Source organism: Halictus rubicundus, chromosome 6 (genome assembly GCF_050948215.1).
Source record: "Halictus rubicundus isolate RS-2024b chromosome 6, iyHalRubi1_principal, whole genome shotgun sequence".
In the NCBI taxonomy this organism is placed as follows: Eukaryota; Metazoa; Arthropoda; class Insecta; order Hymenoptera; family Halictidae; genus Halictus; species Halictus rubicundus.
This window is the reverse complement of record NC_135154.1, coordinates 10,558,547-10,581,801: the sequence shown is the minus strand read 5'-3', so window position 1 is coordinate 10,581,801 and position 23,255 is coordinate 10,558,547. Positions and strand designations below refer to the sequence as shown.

Sequence of the window (23,255 nt, the reverse complement as noted above, 5' to 3'; positions counted from 1 at the left end):
CACTTCAGTTTCTTCGGCTTTTCGAGCATTACATCGGAATTCGTTCGTTGAAAGTTATAATTAGAGGGGGTGGAGAAATGCTCATTAACTGTGAAGAAAAGAGGACTCGAGGGCGAGAAGGCGGGGTAAAGAGAAAAATGGAGGAAACTCCAGAAATTAAAAATGAGAAAGCGAGACAGAATAACGAAGCGGATGAAAATCGCACGGCAGCCGAAGAGAGGAGAAATGTTTCTGTGATTCCGAGAAAATGAGGGACGAAAATTCAAGAAATAAAAGTAGAAACTCGGACTGCATATGAAATCAATGAGAAAGTATAATGAAAGTAACGGAATCGAAAAGTGGGAGTAAAGAAGGAAACCGAGAGCAGGAGAACGAGATCAAGAGAAATTGTAAGAAATTCGGCAGAAATTGAAAATGTGTCAGAGAGTGGAGGAGGTGCTGGAAATCGCACTCTACCCAAAAAGCGAAGAAACACTCGAAACATAATCCAGAGAATTTAATAGAAAGAAATTTAAGCAGTAGAATTAAAAAGCGCGAATAAAACGGAGCAGAGCGTCGAATGAAAATCGCGCTGGATACTAAAGGAATACAAGACTAACAAATTCGAGAAACGAAATTAAAAAAGCGCTGAGCATGAGAAAACGAGATCAAGTGAAAATGGAGGAAACTCAGCGGAAATGGAAGATACGAGAGTGACTGAACCAGAAGATAAAAATCGTGCTGCACCGAAAAAGAAGAATTCGTGTGATCAAGAGAGACCAAGGGGAGTGGGGGGGGGGGGGGGATTCGAAGAAGTGGGATTAGAAAGTGAGAGTGAAAAAAGGGAAAGGGATGGAAATCGCTCGAAGGAAGAGAAATGTTTCCTTGATTAAGAGAAAGCAAGGAAATTCGTGGGAAGGGAAAGCGAGGTTGAAAATTGACGAAACTCGTGCAGCAGAGATTGAAGGGAAGAGAGCGTATCGGCGGTGTGCTTAAACGAAGAATTTAATCGTGCAGAACCGGACAAATGGTGGTCTTGAGCGGGAACCAAACACTGGATCCGGGGATCCGAGCTGCGCGGGATGATCTACGGCGCATTCAGCAACGGCCAAGTGATCTACGGACTCCGGCGAGGTTATGGATATTCATTGGTAAAATGAACCGTCGGTGGAATTGCGGGTAGACTCCTTACGGGTACGTTCGGAGGCATCCCGGGAAACGTGACGACGTTCTATGCGCACGGACACGCTATTTACGGGGGAATGTTTTATACTAGTCGCTGCAGCACCGAGCAAACACGACTCGATCTGCAAACAGCCGGACTTCCATTACGGTTCGTATTGTCCCGACGATAAATTTGATTGGCTGGTGATGCGCGCGACGATCGGCTATACAGCGAAACACTGTCGTCGTCGGGTTTCCCGTCGAACGATTCTTGGCGGGAGCCGTGTTGACGCAACGATCCTCCTCTGCCGTCGAAAGAAAACAGCTGCCAACGGAATATTTGACGGAGAAATAGCTTGCGATCCGACCAACGACATCCGAACGATCATCGGTTCGATCGACGGTTCTGGATTTCGTCTTCCCCCACCCCCTTTCGGCTCATTTCACTTGGCCAAACTATTCTCAACTTTCTGACGCCCTGTTGTGTCGCAGGAAATGGATACATTGAACCTTTGCTTCGATTAAGTTAATAAAGCCGCGGATAACATTTTCCCTTTCTTATTTTTAGAATTATCCCTTTCACGGAAGTATACTATTTTTGGGTCACCCTGTATCACACAGGATTAATACTACTATCAACACTGTAAATATTTGTGTTTTTTTTGGGACACAGCATTTTTTCTATGTGATCCTATGGTGGATTGAGTGAAGCACAGAATAATACGAAATATGTATTTCTGTTTTATTAAATACCTTGTTATAGGAATGTCTGCAAGGACGTCTGATTGTGTGCAGGTTTTGGTTGATGCATGTTGTACGACATTACAGGAACAGCTGTTTTACAGGAGGTGGATGCTTCCGCAGCTTATGGGTACGTAAAAAGGATTGTTCGCATCAACGATGGCAATTCTTCTAAGATTTCGAAGCCATCCGTTGCGTTTTTATGGAACCGTAAATCTGGCTTTCTGAGGGCACGCTCGCGAAGATTGAAAATTTAACTACCTATAAGAATATGCGTTGATGCAGGAGTAAACCTCCGAGTTGCTTAAGCCACGTTCTCCCCGAGTAAAAGTGGAAGCAATCCGAGAGTGGAAGGTGAAAATCGCGAACGAAAGCGAATCGTAGCCAATAATTCCGGCTGGATTTTCTGCAGAGATGTTGTATAATTTCTAACCTGCTCACCGGTTTAGCTCGACATTTTTAAACTCGGATAAATTTGAAGCAATAGTTGTTTAAACGTCTGTCTTTTATCTCAACGACACTTTTCACCCCGACAAATAGTTAACCACTTGTAGTGCGATTTATTTTACGAATACAATTATTAGAATTTCCTCGACGTTTATTGTTGGGACGCATGCATGTGTGCCACGTAGACATAACCTAACAGCGAAAAATTATATAAGTGCGTGTTCGGTCATACGCGTATTTCTTCATTTCACTTTTCCACCCTCGGGGTATAACGTTTATTATATTACAAGGGGTTAATCAAATACCGCGAATCTACCAGCAAGAATTAAAGAAACGAATTAAGAGAAACTCGTAAGTGAAGGAGATTTTTAAATTTGCGAATCTACTGACAGGAATAATAGAAGCGAGAAACTTGAAGGGTTAAAGCAAGCGTGGAAGCTGTCTGATTGGTTAATATCGCAACAGTGTCCATCACCGCCGGTTGCTTTAGAGAGAATCAGCCTGTACGAAGAATGAGGTAACTCTGTGTATTATTGTTGCACGCGGCTTTATTGCCCCTGTACAACCTGATTCACATTTCCGGCCGCGGAGCTTAGGGGGATTTCGGCAGTAGAAAGTTAGAGAGAATGGTATTGTGGCCCCTGTTTGTGTGCAAACGTGGCAGCTTTTCGGCGAGAGTAGCTCTCCAGAACCGAAAGCCATTGGAGCTTCACTTGGCAACTGAAAATTCGAGAGAATAGAAATTCAGTGTATTTTAAGGCGTGCTACACTCGAATTTCGTGTCCCAAACATTTTTAAGGCCCTCATACATCTTTCCCCGATATCTCCGACTACCGATAAATTGCCTGACAATTACCACGTGTCCATTAAAAATAACGAATGTATCTCCACAATTTAGTATCAGTTTTCTTTTGGTCCACGCAATAAATTGTTCGCTCGCTTTGGTTTCTCGCGAAATAGACCGAAATAAACGAAGAAGACCGCCGCGACGGTTTAATTTCGAGCGAAGCGAATGGTAATAATAATAAAATTAGTATCACCGGTACCCGGGACGGGGGCGATCAAGGTTCAAGCACGACAGCCGAGATTAATGCAAAAACCGTCGGGATCGTTCGGCGAGGAGATTACGGCGAGTTAAAAGTGACGTAAACAGCTGTCCCGTCCGCCCCCCGCGCGCGGCTTTCTTTTATTCTCCGTCTTTTTTACGCTGTTCGTAAACATCCACCGGTTAGCTGAGCCGAGACTTATCGCGAAGGTGTTGTATCTTCGCCGAGCATCGGCACATTTTCGCCCCGTAAAAACCAGCGCGACTACATTGAAGTGAGGGTACTGGAAGTTAACAACATCGTGTACACTCGCGAAACGGCCCTTCTTTATTTCTCCAGGGACGTTTGTCGGACGGGCGAAAGATTTTTCTTTCCGCTCCCCGCGCCTCCGCAGTTTCCGCTTCCTCTTTCTCCTCTCTTTCGTTCCTTTCGTTTCTCTCCTCGTTCGTTTCTTTCGAGTCCCCCCCTTCGCGTCGGCTTTTCTACGCCTTCCTCCTGCTACCCTTTCGGCACCTGTATCGATTTCCACGCGAATTGCTCTTCGTGATCGGAATTCAATCAGTATCTTACACTTCATTCGCGCAATAAATGAATCCCATTGAATCCCGGTTAAATTTTTAGAACGTAATTCCACCGCCGCCGTCGGCTACCACCATTCGTTACACGCCTCCGCTTTCGCTGTCGGACCGAAAGAGATCGAATGTATCGATCCTGTTCGAAAGCCCTGTCGAGCCTCCACATTAACTGTCCGTGTATAATATTCGCAAATTCCATGATTTTCTACGGCCAAATTGTCCGAACATTTCATAAAGAAGGTACGCATTGGATTTAATCGAGCAGTTTAACAATAACGACGAGCAACGAAACAATTCGCTCCGAGACTTTCCTTAGATCACCTATCATCGACTGGAACGGATTTATCCATGACTTACGGAAATGATTACTCTGTTTAAATAGGATTTCAGGAAATATTTGAAATCCTCTAATCAGCTGCAATGTTACTGTTGGTTTTATATTGTGCTTCGAACGAGGATCTATCGATACCGAGGAAATTAAACCGCGAGAACTTTCCATTTCATTACACCGCTAATTTTCTGTTTTCCGGAGTCGCCTCGTTCCCCGTAATAATCCCGCATCTCGCCGGGAAGCTCAACGTCCACAACCATTATGCGATTTACGATACTTTCAAGGCATTCATGAAATTTTTAAGGGCGAAATGCCAGCGCACAATGCGCCCGCGCCATTACACGAAAGAAATTATAAAAGAGTAGCAGCCATTCAGCTCTCAAACTCGCCCGGTACAAAAGCTTCTTTAGAATCATTTCGAGAAGGGTCGCAACCCAGATCCGCCGGTTATCGAACGTCAAGACAATGCGTATCGCGTCGCGGATGATTTTTTTCCTGGGCAAGAGAGAGAAAAAAAAAGAAGAAAAGAAAAGAAAAGACAGTGATCCGTAGGATCTCTGATCCGTTACAGTCTGCTCGACGTTTCTGAGATTTTCTCCCGATCGTTCAAAGACAACCGGCAAAGCCGGCGATCGGTGTATCGCGTTGCCAAAGTCCTCGGATTTTTACGAGGCTTCGACGAACCGAAACACCACCTCCGCCACGATCAGCGAGCTGCGACGCCGGTGGAGATCCGCTGCCATAAGTCCCGGCGACCATAACCTCGCGGCAACGTCTGCGCCGCAAACTCGTGACAGTTTCCTCCCGGCTTCTTCCACGGTTGTTCGTATGCCGCGATGGAATTTTCACCTCGATTTATCCGGGGCCACGGTTGTCAGCCGGTTATGTCTCCGTACAATCCCCTCTCCTCTTCCTCCTCCTCCTCCCCAACCCCTCCCCAACGAAAAGCCACCACCGCGATCGCTCGCTTCGAGAACTCCGCTCGGCACTTTCTCTCCGATACGCCCCGCGTTTCTCTCGTCCTCGCGGCAAACGAGAACGTCCTGATCAACGACTTCCGTCGCGGTTTAGCCACTCGCGCGACAAAAGTGGGCTACGACGTACAATCTACGCGGATCGACCCCTCCGAACTCGAATCCCCAGGATGATTCCTTACCCCCTCGACGATTTATTCGACCGGTGAACTCTGACGAATCGCCCGGAATTTTTATTTGTACCAAGATTTCTCGAGTGAAAAATTAGGAGATTGTACCCGTTCGCTTGTTTGAGAACGGGAACCGCGGGCGGAATTTTTAATAAGTGAACGGTTGGATTTGGGATTGTCTAACTTTTTGTGGGTTTAGATAAAAGTTACGAGCATGTGCAGAAAAATTTTCAACCGTCTGCATTCATCTTTTGTTGAGATATTTTAATAAGATCTGGCTCTTGAAGGATTGTATTGTCGACGCAACTGAAAGAAGAGACTCATTTGGGAATTTTTGATTTATGAACGGTTCCATTTACATTTATAAAATTTTTACTATGTTTAGATAGTATATTCTGGGTTGTACACAAAAAATTTTAACTTGTAAGATTAATTTTTCTTAGGCATTTTTAATTAGCAAACGGTTGCATGTAAATGTATAAGATTTTTACCGTGTCTAGACTGTACCTTCAGAGATATGTACATAAACGTTCACCTTAGAAAACTTATTCCTCGATATGATACTGCAATAAAAATCGACCATTCCTGATCAGAGACGTAAAAAACAGGACTTGTTTAAAAATTCCCAGTAACTAAATGGTTTAACGTAAACTTTTGAAACATCTGCAATACTTACACAGTACCTCCAGAAACAAATAAAAAAAAATTCAGCTCAAAACGTCCATCTCCTAATAAAATGCAACAATTAATTTAACCACCATTTTTCGTTGGTTCCTTGTAAGCCAAGCGATTTTTCTGGACTGACGATAAAATCCTTTAGTCGATTGCTATTTATGTGGTAATTATAGTACGCGTTATTATGGCCCGACAATAAAATTAATATGAACAGGAGAATAAGTGAAACGTAGTTGGCAGTAAAGGTACAAGTGTTTCCGTTCGAACGTATACGAAGTGGAGGAGGACAGCCATAATCGGACAATAATTCCCTCGCCGGCAACATATCATATAAAAACCACTAAAACGGAACCTTAGGCTTGACTTAACCACCTTTGAGGGCTTAACGGTGGTCGCTGGAACCAGTCTCGCCTCTCAGCCCCTCGTTTCTCACCCTTGTAAAACCTTCGTCACGAGCGATTGACCTCAGTGTACGCTGCCAAGTGTTCCACAGGTTCTCCCTCGGTGGTTTTCACCTCGACGTCATCGCTCAAACACCCACAAAACGCCGAAGGGACCAATGCGACTTGTTAAACCGGATGTTGCTTTGTTTCGGAACGGGCCATTAAACTGACTCGTCTAGTGCCGGCAAGGCGATCAATCTGCTCTCTATATTCGACGAACATTGTCCTCGGATTTCAATTCCGGCTCAACTTCCTTCCTCAGCGACACGTTCGAAAGCATCAGCATTTATGCTTGCGGACTGTTTCGTTAAAAAATTTAAAGCGACGAATAGGAATGGATGACCTGGATAAGGCGCAGATCAATAACTTCGAAGCATCAATATCTACATTTGCGAACTGTTTCGATAAAAAGTGTATAACATTCCGCATTAAATTCCCCGCGCGCCACGATTTCATCCCTAAAATTTGTGATCCGTCTCCATCCCTCCAACGTAGACGATGGTCACAGACCGAAAACATCTGTCAGATTGTATTTTTCCAACAGCAATCTCCCCCGTAAATTTCACCAAAATCGTCTGGTGTAACTTGCATATGTTCCACGGGTAATCCGGAAATTCGAATTCCGAGCACGTCACCACAATTACACCGTCGCGTCTTCGTGCGAAGGAACGTGTTGAAAAGTGATCCATAGCTAGGAGAGCCTAGGCAACTAGGGACTCGAGAGTGTCTAGTGCGGGGGCGTCGAAAAAAATAGTAACACCGAATCGTTTTGTAAAAGCACGGGCCCCCGGGTGCATCAACATGCAGCGAAACTAAGATGGATGCATCCGAGAGGGTTTCCTGCAAGAGTTTGCTCCTCGGAGAGCCAGCTACGAGGCATTGATTCCTCGCCGCGAGAGCAAAGTTACAGCTTTGTTTACTACAGGGGCGACGAGACCAGCGCCGTCCAGTCTGGCTCTGTTCGCCTGTGTTCCCCGGTGTTTCTTCTTCTCCTTCTTCTTCTTCGTCTTCTTCTTCTTCATCCTCCACCTCCTTCTACTCTCTTTCTCCCCTCGTTCCTCTTCCGCCGGGTTCTGCGAGAGCTATAGCCGACGCAGACGTCAGGATCAAACCCGTTCGTCTTGGCCACGGTTCCCCGACGAGCACCATAGTTCTCGCGCGCTCGCAAACACATGCGAGCACACGGAGGAGGTGACGTCCGGCGGAGCCCGAAGACGAGCCGCGAAGCGGGAGGGAGCGAGAGGAAGCGCGTGGAAGCGGGCGGACAGCTCGTGTTCTTCCCCGTTGCTCTCCGCACCTCGTCGCGTGTGTGGAAAGTTAGGCAGCACGTCCCGAGCTTAAACGCATTACGAGCACTTAGCCCTCGAGCCCTCCGGCCACCGTTGCCCCCTCCACCCTCCCCCGTAAGCTCACGTGCCCCGCGGTCCATTTCATTGTCGTGCCCGCCTCCCCCGTTCAATTCGACCCGAAATCGCCCGACTTTCGGCGCTCGACGCTCTGATTCACCAGAAAGATCGACCAGCTTGCCCCAATAATTGCTCAGCTCTTCCTCTCGCTGTTCTAAGGATTTACGAGGCCCCCCGTTTTTTGATAGTTTCCCCATAATTCGACGGTGTTTACTACTGGCTGGTGGTTATGTTGATCACCGGACTAGAGATCTTCGTGCCAATTCGAATAATAATTTAAAATAATTTTTACAATCCTCACACACAATTGTATCTTCTTACAAAATTTTTAGCATACAGTTCAATGTTCTAACTATTGATTAAAAAAATTTCGAGTAAATATAGAAACAACAGGGATGTCAAAAAAATGATAAAAATTTTATTTGGTAATAACCCAGCGCGAAGCTTTACAAACGTATTACCAGTTTTAATATAATAAATAAACACGGAGTCGTTTTGATGATATTGTCAAATGGGAAGGTGTTAGCGGGGAAATAATCGAGGCCCGAATAAATCGGCGGGACAGCTTCGAAAATTGGATTAGATCCCCCCGGTTGCCGCAGGTGATGTGGCGTGAGTATTAACAGCATAACTCAAATTTACTGTGGTCGTTCCTGTTCATTTTTGAGATTTATGTTTCAATTACATGTCTTTCCCGCTCGATGTAGCTTTCTAGACGGCTAAACGACTCGGAAAATCTCTTCGTCTCTGTTGTTTATTCCGTTTCTTGTCCGGCTATAGACTGATCGATTGTACCATATTTGGCCGAGGAATTTATGCGATCGAGCAACCAGGACGCTGCTGTGTTTGATTTATCGCGCAGACAGCGACGACGACGCGAGATTAAAAATGTGCTTGTAGCATTGTAAACAGAACGGAACGTACCGGGAGGATTTTCCGACATTCGAACAGGGTCCTGTTTGACCGGGGAACCGCGTCGAAGTTTCGACGGTTTTCGAAGGTAAATAAATTGGCGGAAGAACTGCGTCCTCGTACCGGGGGAATAATTAAATCAACAAGGCGAGAAGCAAATAACGATCGACTAATTACGTTCTGTTTTAGTTGTCGCAGCGGCGGTTTTCGGCGGATCGGAAGTCGTCGAAGCAAACGGGAGTCGGGAGACCAACAAGTGTAATACCAACTTCCCTGTAAATTCAACAGGGTCCGTCAGAAAATTTCACGTTGCCGCGGAAACGTCTGCGTCTGCAACTCGAGATGAGTTTTCTGGGCCGTGCGGTAAGTAGGATTACACTCCGGCTAAGTACTTGTTACAATCACTTAACACCGCTGAACCTTTTACTTAACGGGTTGAACCGTTCCCCAACACCGCTAATCCACTTTACATATTAATTTTAATACGCAACGCGTTTCACGCCCGTAAACAGTTCCATTAAAAGCGGCACGAATCGCTTCCGTGGACGAGCCGGCAACGCCAGAATTCCATTGCCGCTATTATCAACTCGAAATCCGGTTCGCGAAAACATTGTTATGCTTTAAACCAAAAATCCGTTACGTTTACCTCGTCGCTCGCCGTTTTCCATCCTCGGAATTAACAGAAAGATGCTCCTTTCCGCACCTAATAGAAAAGTAGCTTACCACAGCAAGTGATAAAGGAGCTTCTTTAAGTATTTTTAATTATTTAACGGCTAAATGTGAATTTACAAGATTTTTACCATACTTAGGTAATGCTTTCAGTGATATATAGAAAAAGTTTCGACTTAAACGATTCACCCTTTTAAAAGTTATTGTATTGACCGTTTACTTGAGGATAGGGCCTTCTTCAGTGATTTTTAATTATTAAACGATTGTATGAAGGCTTGCAAGATTTTTGTGTTTGTGCATACATTTTCAACTTAGAAAACTCATTTTCCAGAAAAGAAAAAGAAACAGAGGACCAGCTATGAAAAATTGTTTTTCGGGGAAGAAGCGAGCAGTTTCGCTGGTCGTGATTGAAATATGGATCCCCGTCGGTGAATAGACAGTGGTATCGATTATTTTCGTGTAGGGCACTGTTCGCAAAGTTGAGACAAAGCCGCTCACAGGGAATCGTTATTCTTTGTCTGGGGACACGAACAGAGGGGAGACACGGGGACCTCCGATTTCATCGTCGTGCAGAAGTTAGGACACATTCTAGTTAAAGGTATTAGAACCACTTAGCCCGCAAGCTGTCGAGTCCTCAGACCTTCAAGACATCCAATTAATTGGCATAGGAAGGGACCCCGTAAGCCAAGCTGCAGACCGGAAGTATGCGCGCCAGCCAAGGGCGCTAAAAGCATCTGGAAACTTCCCGTCGAAGACACTAAATCGACGTTCTTGCAACCGGAACGGCTGTGACGGCAATAAGATTGTCCCGTCGACTTACCGACGAACGTTTACAGCCACTTAAACTTGCCCTCGGTAAATGTTTAGCGAAATAGTGTGGCCCCGGCTATCAACATTGATTCCTCTCCAGTCAGATTTTTCACTGAACGAACCAGGTTAACCTGACTCAATGTTTACCGACACATTACGGCCCGGACACCTTGTCATCCGGTACTCTATCATTGCAATCAATGCTGTCAATTCTAAAAAATTGGAACCGTCGGACAAAATCACCATTCACCTGTCCTTACTATTTTTAATGCCACATTTATTTTTCCAGACGCTGTAAAATGTTTGATTCTTCATTGGTTATGTTAACACATGAACAACTGGTGTGTGGAAGATGAAATTATGAAAAAAAAACATTACACGTTCAACTAAATTATGAACCAAAGAAAGTACTTCTAAGTTCGGCTTCCGGTTGGCCTCAGAAGATATCGGAAAATCGATTAAACCAGCACTGCGGGTCTACGCCAAATTTAATGCACACCTCATTCATAATGGGTCAGTGTTTGCTTATTTTCTTTTCAACGACGTTAAGATCGAGAAACAAAATAAATTATAATTATCATATCCACCAGGGAACGGTAAAGTTATCAGTGCCGAGAAGAATCTTCGTTCGACTAATTACATCAGGCCTGTCACAGAGAGGTTAACTGCGGTGTCTTAATTCGGCTCTGTTATCGATGCACCAAAGTTTCGCCGAAAATTCAACGCTGCCAACTGCGAGCCGACAGATTTACGAGCACGTCAAGCTTCGTGTAAAACCGCCATTGTGATTATTCGTTTTAATCTAAATTGCTGTCGGACAGACGAACTACCGCGAAAGTTTCCGGTATCAAATTTCTCGAGGATCTCGCGCGTCAGGAGTCGACTTTACTTCGAACTGATAAGAGTGGGAAGAGAAGCGGTTCTGATCTGCGAATGATCGCCGGGAGACGTCGGATCCGAACTGTTCAGTCATTAACCGCTCTAGTGACTATAAAATTCCTGCGCTCTTCAAAATAAATTCACTACTCAAACTTTCTACAGATGGTCAGAAACTTGTCAACAAAAATATTTGCATTGAAACCGTGAAACACAATTTTACCGTAGAAAATTTAAGATATTCAGAAAAAAAAACGCTTTCAATCGGATAATTTTCCCGGTTCGCCCAAACGCAGGTGACACAGCTCTCTAACTCTGATTAAACCGTGCGGTTATGATATTTATTTCGCGGGATAACGATAGCCATATTTATCCGGCAAACAGGAGATAACTTTGATATTTTATCGATTACCGAAGCTTGCTCATCCGGCAATGAATTCCGATAATCTCTGCTGTTTACACGGAACGCAGTCCATCCAATGCGATACTGGATAAAAACAAAAGACAATAGCCCGCGGGTACACACGCGACAAGTACACTATGAGAAAGTGAGAGGGGGCGGGGGGAGGGTAGAAAAGAGGCCGTGTCTAAACAATCAAGAGTAATTGCCAGCCAGGCGAAGCCCGTAAAAACCAGTACCTGTTTCTTGTCGGCGAAAGAAAACCGCCGGAAGTGTTGTTCCACTTGCACCGGCACTCGTCAACACGTTCTTCTACCTGTCTCCAACTGCTCGTTCGAGCCAGCGTGGGCGGATGGGCGGCGTAAGAACGCGAAAAACATGATTCAATTTAAAAAGCATTCGCTAAGTGCCCGGTGCCATTTTTTTTCTCTCCTCCATTTTCCACCCATCGGAGGAAACGGGATCGACAACGAGCGGCTCTTCCTGGTCCATTTAGGGGTGCGCTCTAATTCGGAAGTGTCCTGGCGAGCCATTCGCGGCCATGAATTCCCTTCCGACGTTTCGACACCCAAAATACGATCATCCTACTGGAACCGGCGCTCCGACGCCCACGCATTAAGCTCTTCAGCCGCAGAAAAGGAAAAAAAGGCTGCGCGCAGAGCGCGCATCCGATCGAAGCGTGTTGGCGCGCGGATGATTTGCAACCGAGGAAACGCTCCCTCGCTCGAGCGTGTCTGAAATTTAACGCCGCGAATTCCAGTTTACAGTACATCCACTGATTCACTGATTAATCCGATTCGACGTCAAGGGCGACATCCGAGCGCAGTGTCAAGTGGCCTCGGCGATGATGCGAGCCAGACTGACCGGTTGCAATGGTCCAAGTATGTCCGGCTACTGTTGCAACGCGCCGAGTCCTCGAAAGACAGCATAGTTCTTTCGAAATGTAGTATTGCGCGACATCCATGAAATTAAGATAGGTTTGATTCGTCTATTTTAGCTGGCTTGGAAGTTGTGTCAAAAGTACAGACATTAATTTTGTGTGTTCTCATAGAGGTAGGCCGCACTTGAACATTTTTAACTGGGGAACTATTTGTTGGATCGAGTTGATTGTTCTTTTATATTAATATATAGTGTTCGATCGAAGTTGCTCGAAGTTGCTCGATTCTGGCTTGAAATTTTCTCATTAGCGCCCATTGTACTCGCTTGAGTACAGGATAACAAGATTATATTTGTTTGCTTCTAGCGCCATCTATGATTGACTAGATGTTTTGTCCATCGTTTGCAAGTATTCACTAAACGTGTAGAAAACTGTATTACTAATGGTTATCTCTTTTTTACCGACCGTAAACGAGATATTCGCACATATTTTGATTCTGCGGTTCTGTTGATATCCGTTCAGTAGAGTGTAGAAACGATAGTCATATGAGGGTGAGATGGGCATGCATTAAGTGTAAGGTGACATTGTGTACTGAAAGAGACTGTTTCATCCAACATCATTCATAAGCCCATTGTACTCGATTGAGCATGTATATGTATATACATATATCGCTTCCTGTTATTTTTTTCTATTACTGTCATATATCGATTTACTTCTAATAAATATCTAAGTACAGTTATGTGTGTTTTATAAATATTATTAAAAAAAAAAATTCTTGGGCGTTAATGGGTTAATTTCCCTATGCTGTGAGAACGTTCGAAAGCAACAGCGAACGATTGGCAAGCGACGACAAGCCGATGCATTAATCAAACAAAGTAATGTCCGGCGCGAAAGAGGTGAAAGAAGCCCGAGTAATCTCGGCCGGGGGAAAGTGTTTGTATCAATTTACCGCTGGCCGTTCGGATGCCAGGAACAGAGAACGAGTTCTCGCTGTGAATCCGTAGATTATTCCATAACGCCGCGAAATCCCGGACATCCTCGTCCGTGAATTATGGGGTTCGAAAGTGCAAGAGTGAATTCCGCCACTTGGAGCCGGATCAGCGGCTAACTTCCACGCACCACCGTAAATCCACTCTTGTACTTCGAAACTCCGTAACTCACGATCGGATCATCGGAATGATACATTATGGTGTGCCATCGAAGCTCAAAAGCTCGCGGCCGTTTTCCTCTCTTTCGCCCTCGGGGTTTTCTCCATCCTTCTGTCTCTCCCTCTCTTTCTCTCTCCTCTTCTCTTTTTTTCCCTCGAACCCACTTCCCTGCGGTTTCCAGGAAAAATACGCGATCCCGGCACGCGGGGGCGGGGGCGGGGGCGTAGGGTGATATGTGCCCGACGACTATCGGCCCAAACGTATATTTTCTCGCATTTGGTAGTGAAATCGAATAAGGTAAGTGGAGAAGTGAAACTGCATCGAGAAGTACGGGGGGAACGGAAATAGCGGTCGCCATTTGTTCGCTGAAAGATCACACTTTTCTCGCTGTTTGCCGGTCGTCGACTGATGGCAAATCGGTCCCGCTAACTTTATAGCCGGCAGCCATAAATCTCCCGGTAATGGGCGGCCCTCGCGAACTGTTTTGTAGAGTATCCGATGGCCCACCCGTAAATCGAGAATATTAGATTGTTACACGCCGCGGGGACCGGTCCCGCTGAAAATTATGAACACCGTTTTCCATCTGCGTCTGCATTACCGTCCGTGTTTCGGATCGGCTGTCCGCGCGCCGTCCGTGAAAATATAGCAACCGCGAATGATCGCAATCGTTTACAAAACACCGGGGAAAATCTCGACAGCTGCGCCGTGAAATAATATTACCCTCCGCAGAGAAACTCGTTGTATTTCCACCTCTTTCCTGTTTTCGGGCCAAATAACTAGCCGGGACAAAGCGTTGCTAAATGGTTCAACCGATGCCGGCTATCGCGAAAAAGCGCAGTCAAAGGATTACGGCGCGGCAGCAGCTCGAGGGAGAAATCGCGTGATTTCTTGGCGTAAAGCGGATTTTTATTTCCAGCCGGTAAACTTCTTTCGTGCTCGAATAACTAATTGAATTTTATTACTGACCAAACGAAGAACGATGTGTTGCAGTGCATAAAATTACAAACTGGAGCGAACTATCGCGAGAAAGTGCAAAATTGCGGCTCGTTCGGAAAAAAATATGATCTCTTCGCGTCGAGCGATAAACTTTCCTTTCCTGCTCGAATAATTAATCGAATTCAACAACTAGTCAAACAAGCCACGAAATATGAAGTACGAAGTTATTCGTGAGCGTGGAGTACCGCGAAGAAAATACAAAGCAAAGGAACTGCAGCATACATTTTTAATTCCGGCGACCGCTTCAATAATTAACGAATTGTATAACCAAACGAAGCATAAACTGTTGCAGCATGGACTTAATGGCTCGCGCGCAAATTATTGCGCAGAAAGTACACCGAAAGGATTGCAGTCTGTCAATTGACAATTTATTCCTACCTGGACTACGTAATTGACTCGAGCGACTGCAAAACGGAAGTATGAAGTATGAAGTTATTAGCGGGCACGTAGCATCGCGAAAAACTGCAGAAAAAGGATTACAGGGCGGCTCATAAATCCACCGGGTGTAGTGCTACATAATTTTACAAGCACTCGTAAATTTATTCAAACCACGCACTATCTTGTGAATTTCTATTAACATCTTTTACTGGATAGGGCAGCGTTAAACACCAGTATCCGCTAGTGCCTCGGCGAGCAGTCTTTGCAGGAAACGTCAGGCCGAACTACAAGATAAATTTTAAGTTGAACCCGTACTTCCGGGGATAAAATACGACGCGAGAGATAAAATTAGCATAAAGAGCTCCACTATTTCGGCAGAAAATTTCCGGCATCAGCTTCGCATCGTTTTGAAGATTTCCCTGCTGAAAGTCCGCCGGACCGGCTACAACGCAGTTTTTTTCAGCTGACAAATTTTTTTAAAGCCCTCGTCCGTGTGTAGCATATTCTGCTTCCGAAGGAGAGAGAGAGAGAGAGAGAGAGAGAGAGAGAGAGAGAGAACTCTTGAGAAACTTCCAACGACAAACAAAAGTTGAACGCACTGCGGAATGTGCTGGCTGCGTTCGCGTATCGCCAGGAGAATTATTTGAGAATTTATTTGATTCCTCGTTCAATTATTTTTTTATCATAAAGGTCTCTTGTGAAATTAATTCGCCCCTTTGTATTAAATTGACACGACTATAACCGAGGTAACCGAGAAAGTTCGTGTCGTTTCTAGGTTTCGTTATTATTAAACAGTACAGGCACACACTGCGTTAATTAAAAGTTAACTTGTGTATGCTGAAACGAACGCTTATTCAACGGGGAACTCGACTGGCAATTATTAACTCTCTGGATATTATCTTCTTTAACTAGACAGCCACAGGAACGATCAAACGTTGGGAGTTGGAACAGTTTTTTGTTTTTTTCTTTTTTAAAGAAAGAACAGAAAAAAGAACAGAGAAGATGTAAAACAGAGGACAGAGATACAGGTGCCTGTTCTTATCGATTTTAAGACAGTACAATCTCTAACTCGGTTGCCTGCTGGAACAACGAAAATGTGGTTGAAATCCGATTAATTCGCAAGTGTCGATTCGAAGTGACATTAGCGTGACCAGGGAAAAACAGGAATGTGTGAGGAGAACTTAGGCCCGTCTCGCGGCGAGGATCGCGCCGGTTTGTTTACGTAGAACGAGTTTATGATAACCAAATGATTAGACGAAATGATCTGTTCATTAATTATTCATGGAGGGAACGGTGCTCGTATCTTGATAACCGTATTCAAAATTAGTTCTACGGGGATCCACCCCCGCAATATTTGCATTTCTTCCCGGGGCAATCTCAGCGTTATAAATACCGAAGCGCGCCGCTTGTTGAAAACACACCGTGGCGCTTGGCGGCGCGATGCTCGGCATGATGCGACGTAAATCTGCGACATAATGTGCGCGCAGCCGGCTTTAATATTAAACAGTGTACTTACGTTGCTTGCGTTTTGCAAAGCCCGGTCGAATAAGCGGTCATGACACTGATACCGGATTTCCGTTTGACTGCGTACCATCGCGCGATCGTGGAACAGTATTCTAATCAAGTGTACAAATCCGCGCGGATTGAGCTCGCTGTGTTTTGCGCTAACTTCCGGCTCGATATCGCTGCGAGAGGAATATGCGCTCCTCTGACGCCACGGCCCCGAGCCCTGTCGATCGGATCAAGTGTCGCTCATCAGTATTCAAATGACAATCAAACTTGACGAGCACGGTAACTGCCGATTAATTCCGCAAACACATTCGTTCCGACGCGGTTTTATCACCGCCCAAAACGTCCTTAATCACGGTTACGTTGTCGCCAGATCTCCATGCGAGAATTAAAATTCTCCGCAATCAATTATGACAAACGGGAGCCGTGTGGTTGCTTCTTTCTTCCTTTAGCAATTTTAGTAAACAGAAAATATTGTATTTTACATATTGAAAACACGACTAAAATTCGTTAAAAAAAAACTACGACTATAAAAATTTTCCCAATTTTCGAAAAAGGGAAGAAAAAGGATAGAATGACTTTCCACAGGGTGGAAAAGTAACCGGAAGTGGCCCGCCGCGGTACGATCAGTTTTCGAAAAGGTACCAAGGGATTAATTATCCTGTCGGGGGGATGAATTTTAACGAAGGAGTTGGTTTTCCTTCGCGGAATCCGTTGCTTTCCACGCACGTGAGCAGCTTGCGCGGCGCGTGTTCAAGCGAATCACAATTAATTCATTTATACGGTCCCCGCTTAATAATTAGCACGGCTTTAACTTCCATCCATAAATGCAGAAGAGAACACGGGGTGCCGGGCACGAGAAGTTTTGTAATCACTTTAAGTGCAGTCGCATACGACTTGACGAGAGTTCGAGCGAGCGAAACGAACACTAAAATCTACGGCAGTTAGAATACTCATGGGTGTCAGATCGTTTACAAAATTACCGGCAGTCTGCTCCTTCGATTCGCGGCGAGTTTTGATTGAAAATTACCGGGATACCGGAACATCGTCCCATATATATTAATTTCTGTTTTGCTGGATAACTTTGATATTACTGACTTCTGGTATAATAAGGGGTCAGACTCGTGAAGATTTCAAACAGAATTGACTAAATGTGAATGGTAGGAATAAACTTCCATGCAAATGTAATCCATATTTAAGCATTAAAGTAAACTTTGTTACAGAAGAAATACCATTTTCTTAAAAAAAAATTTATTAAAGACAAACTAGTTCTAGTCATTGTTTCTAGTCTGGAGTAAGTGCAAGAAAGTGTTGAATCGATTAAAAATATTTTCAATTCTGCTCAATAGGTCTTTTGAATAAATTTTAATTCGCGTTCTTCGAAAATAAATTTTGATGTAAATTACTAAATAAAATGTAATTAAACCGTCAGCTTCCGTTCCGGGCGATGAAAAGGAGCGGTTTAGTGGCAAGTTAAGAGAGTTCTTGGTTAAAATAAGAAGAATAAGGAATTAATTAGAAAAGTTGATGCGATTTACGCCGGCGCGGTGGTCGGAAACGACGTGCCGAGTCTAGTATTTTGTGGAAAATTATTATATGGTCGTTAAACGGATAAAAGAAAAATCGACGAAACTCTAGGTAGCTCGGAGGTGTCACTTGTCATCGCTCATTATTGCTTCATTAAGTACCCTCTGTAATTACTCTTAGCTTTCGCTCGTGCGTCTAATATCGCGTAAGCAAGTTTTATTACATCGCCGGGCGTATGATTAATGTTTTAATAAAAGGTTCGATAAAATTTTCGTCCGCGGGCTCGCTCCAAACCCATTTTCTCCGGTGTTCGTTGTTTCCAGCCTGCGCCGGAGCCGCTTGCACGAGTGTTGACAGTTTCATTGAATTTCACGAATCTTGACAATTAATTTCAGCGTTGCCTTTTCCGTGTACAAACGATTAATTGTCAGCCGGACACGATTCTCGCTCGGAAACTTTCAAAGCTTCTCTTAGCATTCGTTTGCAGACTTCGACCGCTCGACCCGAGAGGCTACTAGCTTCACAAAATCATTGAAATTGTTAGAAGAATTGGGAACTGTTGGAATTCATTTTTGCAGTGTCTCGAACTCCTACGAATTTGTACGTTCCACTGGGATGAGTTTGAGTCCGGACACGTTAGCAAACGAGGAAGTTTATTGACTGAAACTAATCCCTAATGTGTTAACGCTATTATCGTGCAGGATGTTGTTGATCAATTTATGTTTGATAAACAGCGGCTCGCAGCGGGTTTAATACCGACTTACGCGCACCTCAAAGTCGCAAGTTTCAAATTTCTGGTAGCCAAGCTCGCACGGATGGTGGTTCATGGCGCTAGAAAATCAAATTCGAAGTTTTCGCCCGCGACAGTACGTCAAAATCCATTGATTCGACTAACAAGAAGGCATAGCTTCCATAGGAATATAATAGGAAATAAAATAGGAAAATAATTTGTAACTTAATAGACTGGTCAAACAAAAACAGAGCGGGGCAACTGGTTGCCCGCGGGCCGCATACTGTTTCAAGAAATAGCGTGCGGCCCGCAGGACCCAGTTTCCCTCCTTTGGAGATAAAGTCAAGGAGCGATGCTGAAGAGTGGGAGAACCGGCAAACTAATGGTGGGGGTCGCGCAGCGACAGCGGAGAAGAAGTTGCCCGAACTAATAGACCTCTCTTTTACAGAACTATCAGTGCTACAAGGGTTAACACAGTGGCAAGACTTCGTGAAGTAACCAACCATAGCAAGGAAGTCTCGGTGCTCGGATTAGCGCCCATACAGAGTCCAGGAACGGGTTAAAAACAAAGGGACGTTACGGGAATGAGAAAGATACCATTAATGAAGTCAAGGGCGAAGTTTAATCGAGGGAAGAGTCCCTGGAACAATGCGGGGCACGGTGGAGCTCGTAGAAACGAAATTGAAGCGAAAAACCGAAAAGGAAAGAGGGAATAGAAGACGAGAAACAAAATGAGTTACAAGAGAAATTGAAAACAGGAAAGAAGGCAATGGCAATAAAATGTTAAACAAAGGGAACATGACGAGAAAACCAAAGGGAAGGAAATCGTGGGACTGGGAGAACTTGGTAAAACAGATATTTATGAAAGACGGGTCCAGGGAGCTAAAACAAAAAAATAGCCAATTTGGCGAAAGCGTGCAGGAAAGTGTATCAAAAACAAGAGAAAATATCGGATACGGTATGAAGAGAGAGAAAGAGGAATCAGAGTATGATAGTTTCTGGGGTAGAACAAGGAGATCCTCGTTCCATCTTTTTCCCTCGGAGGGGTTGGCGAAAGGGGATGCTCGTCGTGGTGTATGTTTCTTTAGTCGGAGCACGGGCGACGTAATTGTGAGGGTGGCGAAGGGTGTGCAGGAGCTTGGTAGCACAGGTGCTGTGAAACGGTGAACGAGGGTGGCACCGGGGGTGGTGTTCCAGGGGTGGAGGAAGAAGAAGAGCTGGGAATTCGTGGTAGTTTGGCGGAGGACAAGGAAAACGGTCCTAGACAAGAGCGAGGCGAGCGGAGGGCGGGGGGGCTGGCTCATTAAACCACTCTGGTACTCGCACGGCATACAGGATCGGCAGTAAAATCATCCCTCGATCATCAAGGTGATAAAAGGGCTGCTCGTGGTCAACGGAAACGGAATTAAGGCAAGATTTCTGGCCGACTTCTCTTCCTGATTTCTTTCGATGGTGGTGCGAAAATATTCCTCGCTATCCTCTATATTTAATCGATCTAAATGGTGCATCTCTGATACCAAAAATTGGATCCCACAAAAGCACGGTACTTTATAAAATTCGACCAGAGTGAACGAATGCATTCATAATTACACCAGCGGAACAAATTGCGCTAACTCGAGTGGGGCTTGATCAACCAATGGCGGAGGGCTTTAAACCCGCCAGAAATTCCCCGGAAGCTGCGGCGCTCGTTACATCGGAAGAAGCAGTAAACGAAAGCGACGAACGGGAACGAAAGTCTCGGTCCGTGCGGTGAGAAAAAAGATGGGGGGGTGGAAAGGCTCGGGGTGGGAAAGTTCGTAGCCGGGCGATATTGAAGAAAATCACAATCTCGATGGCCGGGACGCGTCACATAACAAAAAACGTAAAATTCGGAATCGGTCTGAACTTCTTACCGTGATAGCCCCGGCTCCCATCCCTGCGACCCCCCACCCCCACCCTCCACCACCTAGAAAACCCTAAAGAAAAGAGCAAACTTCCGTGCAAAAGTTTCCCTTAATTCTAGCCGCGAGTCAGTGGACGTACGTGACGAGATATTCCCTCTGGCGTGTTCTTAGGACAGCCTGGAGGACGTCTTCTCCTAGAAAGGACGCCAATTCCCCGCGCCGTCAGGCCTCTGTCCTCGGAGACAGATGAAAAACGACCGTCTGAGAACGGCTGGTGATGCATCCGAAAGACTAAGCCCTCGGATACTGAATGGAACGGTAGCAGCTTGCACGCGGAATAACTCAGATTCCCGACGTCCCTCCGTATCTTTGCCTCTGACTTCCAAGAGCAGCAACAACCACTGAGACACGGTCAAACGGTCGCAAACCAGGATTTTTCGACGGGTACATACACACATTCCAACGGACAACTGATGTCAGACTCTACAAGTGCAATTGTCGACCTGGTTTGAACGTTAGCAGGTACGTGATAGCTGGACGGATTTCATCAAACTGGAATCAGCATTGACTTGAACATTCGCAGCGCCATCGATCGAGGGATCTGCGAGCGTCTAGTATACTGCTAGCTGCACTGTCGAAATTGGCAGTTTGCGCGTAACCGGCGGGTAGGTCGAACTACCTGGGAGTTCATTGGAGTCCCAGGTGGCCCGACCCTGTTGGCTCCAGAGGGACGCTTTCAGGTTCCTGGCTGACCTAGGTGGACCCAGGTGAACCTATTCCTCCAACCCTACTCTTCCGCGCCTCGTGCAGAGAGGGGGAAGCTTTTTAGAGGTAAATACGCATCCCCGTTGATTGGCAAACACAGGAAGAAAGAAAGAGCCCGTCGAAAGAGAGTCGTCGCGCAACAGATTTAAATACCCATGCGGAACTCGTCGCGGATAGTCGATAGGACAATGGCTGAAACCCTGGGCAGCCGGGCGCGGCCGGGACGAGCAAAGAAACTTCCTAAACTCGAACAGACAATTCTCCGTGTAACAAAGTATCGCCGCGTCGCGTCGCGTCGTCCCCGCGCCGCGCCGGAGGAAGAACAATCGCAATTAAGTTCCGTACGATAAACCGACCGGGCGAGTTTTCTCTGGGAACCCGGTCTCCGACTATCTGGGCTCGGCTGGCTGGTTGGTTGGTTGGCCTGGCTGGGGTACCCGGTGCGCGCCGACTAACTCGCGGCAATATTCTAAGACCTCGGGCGCGAGTTTCCCGTCAAATTTGAATTCACCTGCGAGCCCCGGCCCCGCGGAAACTAGTTCAACAAGGCGACGGGAGTCATTCCCGGCAACGGACCGGAATAAGAGCCAACAAAATGAAGTCGTATGTACGTGGAATAATCCGTTCTCGCCCGACGCGTATGATACTTTTCGCTCTCCGGTAGCGTCTCGTCGCGGACGGCGATGCGTCTTCCTCTCTTCCTCTCTCTCCCCATCTCTCTCCTAGCTCGAACGACACGACCGTCCGGGTTTTTCTAGGTGCAGTCGTCGTCGCCGTCGCCGTCGCCGGCGTCGGTCCTTCCTTCTTTCTTTCTATCTTCCTCACCGTTCTCTCACGGTCCACCCCCGCAACAGAGGAGAGAGAACAAACGGGACAGACAGGTTACAACGGGGCAGCCGTACAGCAATGCAAGAAGCAAACTGGGCGAGACGTTGAGGTATTTATATTGGCTTCTCGAGGCCTGACACTGATCTACTGGGAATTCGACGCCTCTGTCCTCCTCTGTGCCGTCGTCTTTCCCGCTTTTCCATGAACATCGATGCCTCCGACCGCCCTCGTATCGGCTCTCTCTCTCTCCCTCTCTCATCCCCCTTCTGCACCGTCTAACACCCACAACCCCCGAGCCATCGCCACCCCCGACGTTGCCCGTGAGAGAGCACAGCAGGGCTGAAGTGCTACCGGCGTCGAACTAATAAAAGCTTCGTTGATCCTAGGTGGTTGATAGCCGGCGGAGGGCAGGCAAGCCCAAAGAGACGAAAACAAAGGGGTGACGAGTTGAGTAGGACGAAAGTGAAGACAGGCTATTAAGCGGGGTGGGGGGAGGGCATGTAAATTGATCGAACGCGGGGGTGGGGTGGGGGCAGTTGATTGTAAGCTTCTTTCGCTTCCGCTTTTATATGCAGCCGGTGAGCGAAGCAATTCGAGAGGATCTTACGAATGATATATTACCCCCGGGGACTTTTCGGTGTCACGATTTTCGAATTAGCTCGCGCCCTTTTGTGATTTCCCTTGTTTTCGGTGCACCAACCCTTGTTCTCGAACCCTCCACAATTTGTTAAACATATTGCCGAGAAACCCCTTCATCTTGTTGCCGGAATCGAACGACCGCCAATTTGTATATATTTTACGTAGGACAATATCTTTCACTTTGCAGAAGTAAAGAAACCCTAGAATATTGAATAAAAATCCTGAATATTTTTAATTGTTCTTAAATTTTCTGTTCATAGACGCTGAAGACTGCCGCCTTAGACAAAGGTGTCTACTTTAACCAAGAATGAATACAAAGTTGGTAAGCTAGTTAATAATGATAAGTAGACTGTGGAT

The 23,255-nt window shown here is 45.8% G+C and overlaps 1 protein-coding gene across 2 annotated transcripts in view; it reads right to left on the bottom strand.

Moving 5' to 3' along the window:
- Window positions 1-23,255, bottom strand: part of LOC143355226 (lachesin) — a 269,389-nt gene that overhangs the window by 123,573 nt on the left and 122,561 nt on the right. The window lies entirely within an intron of this gene.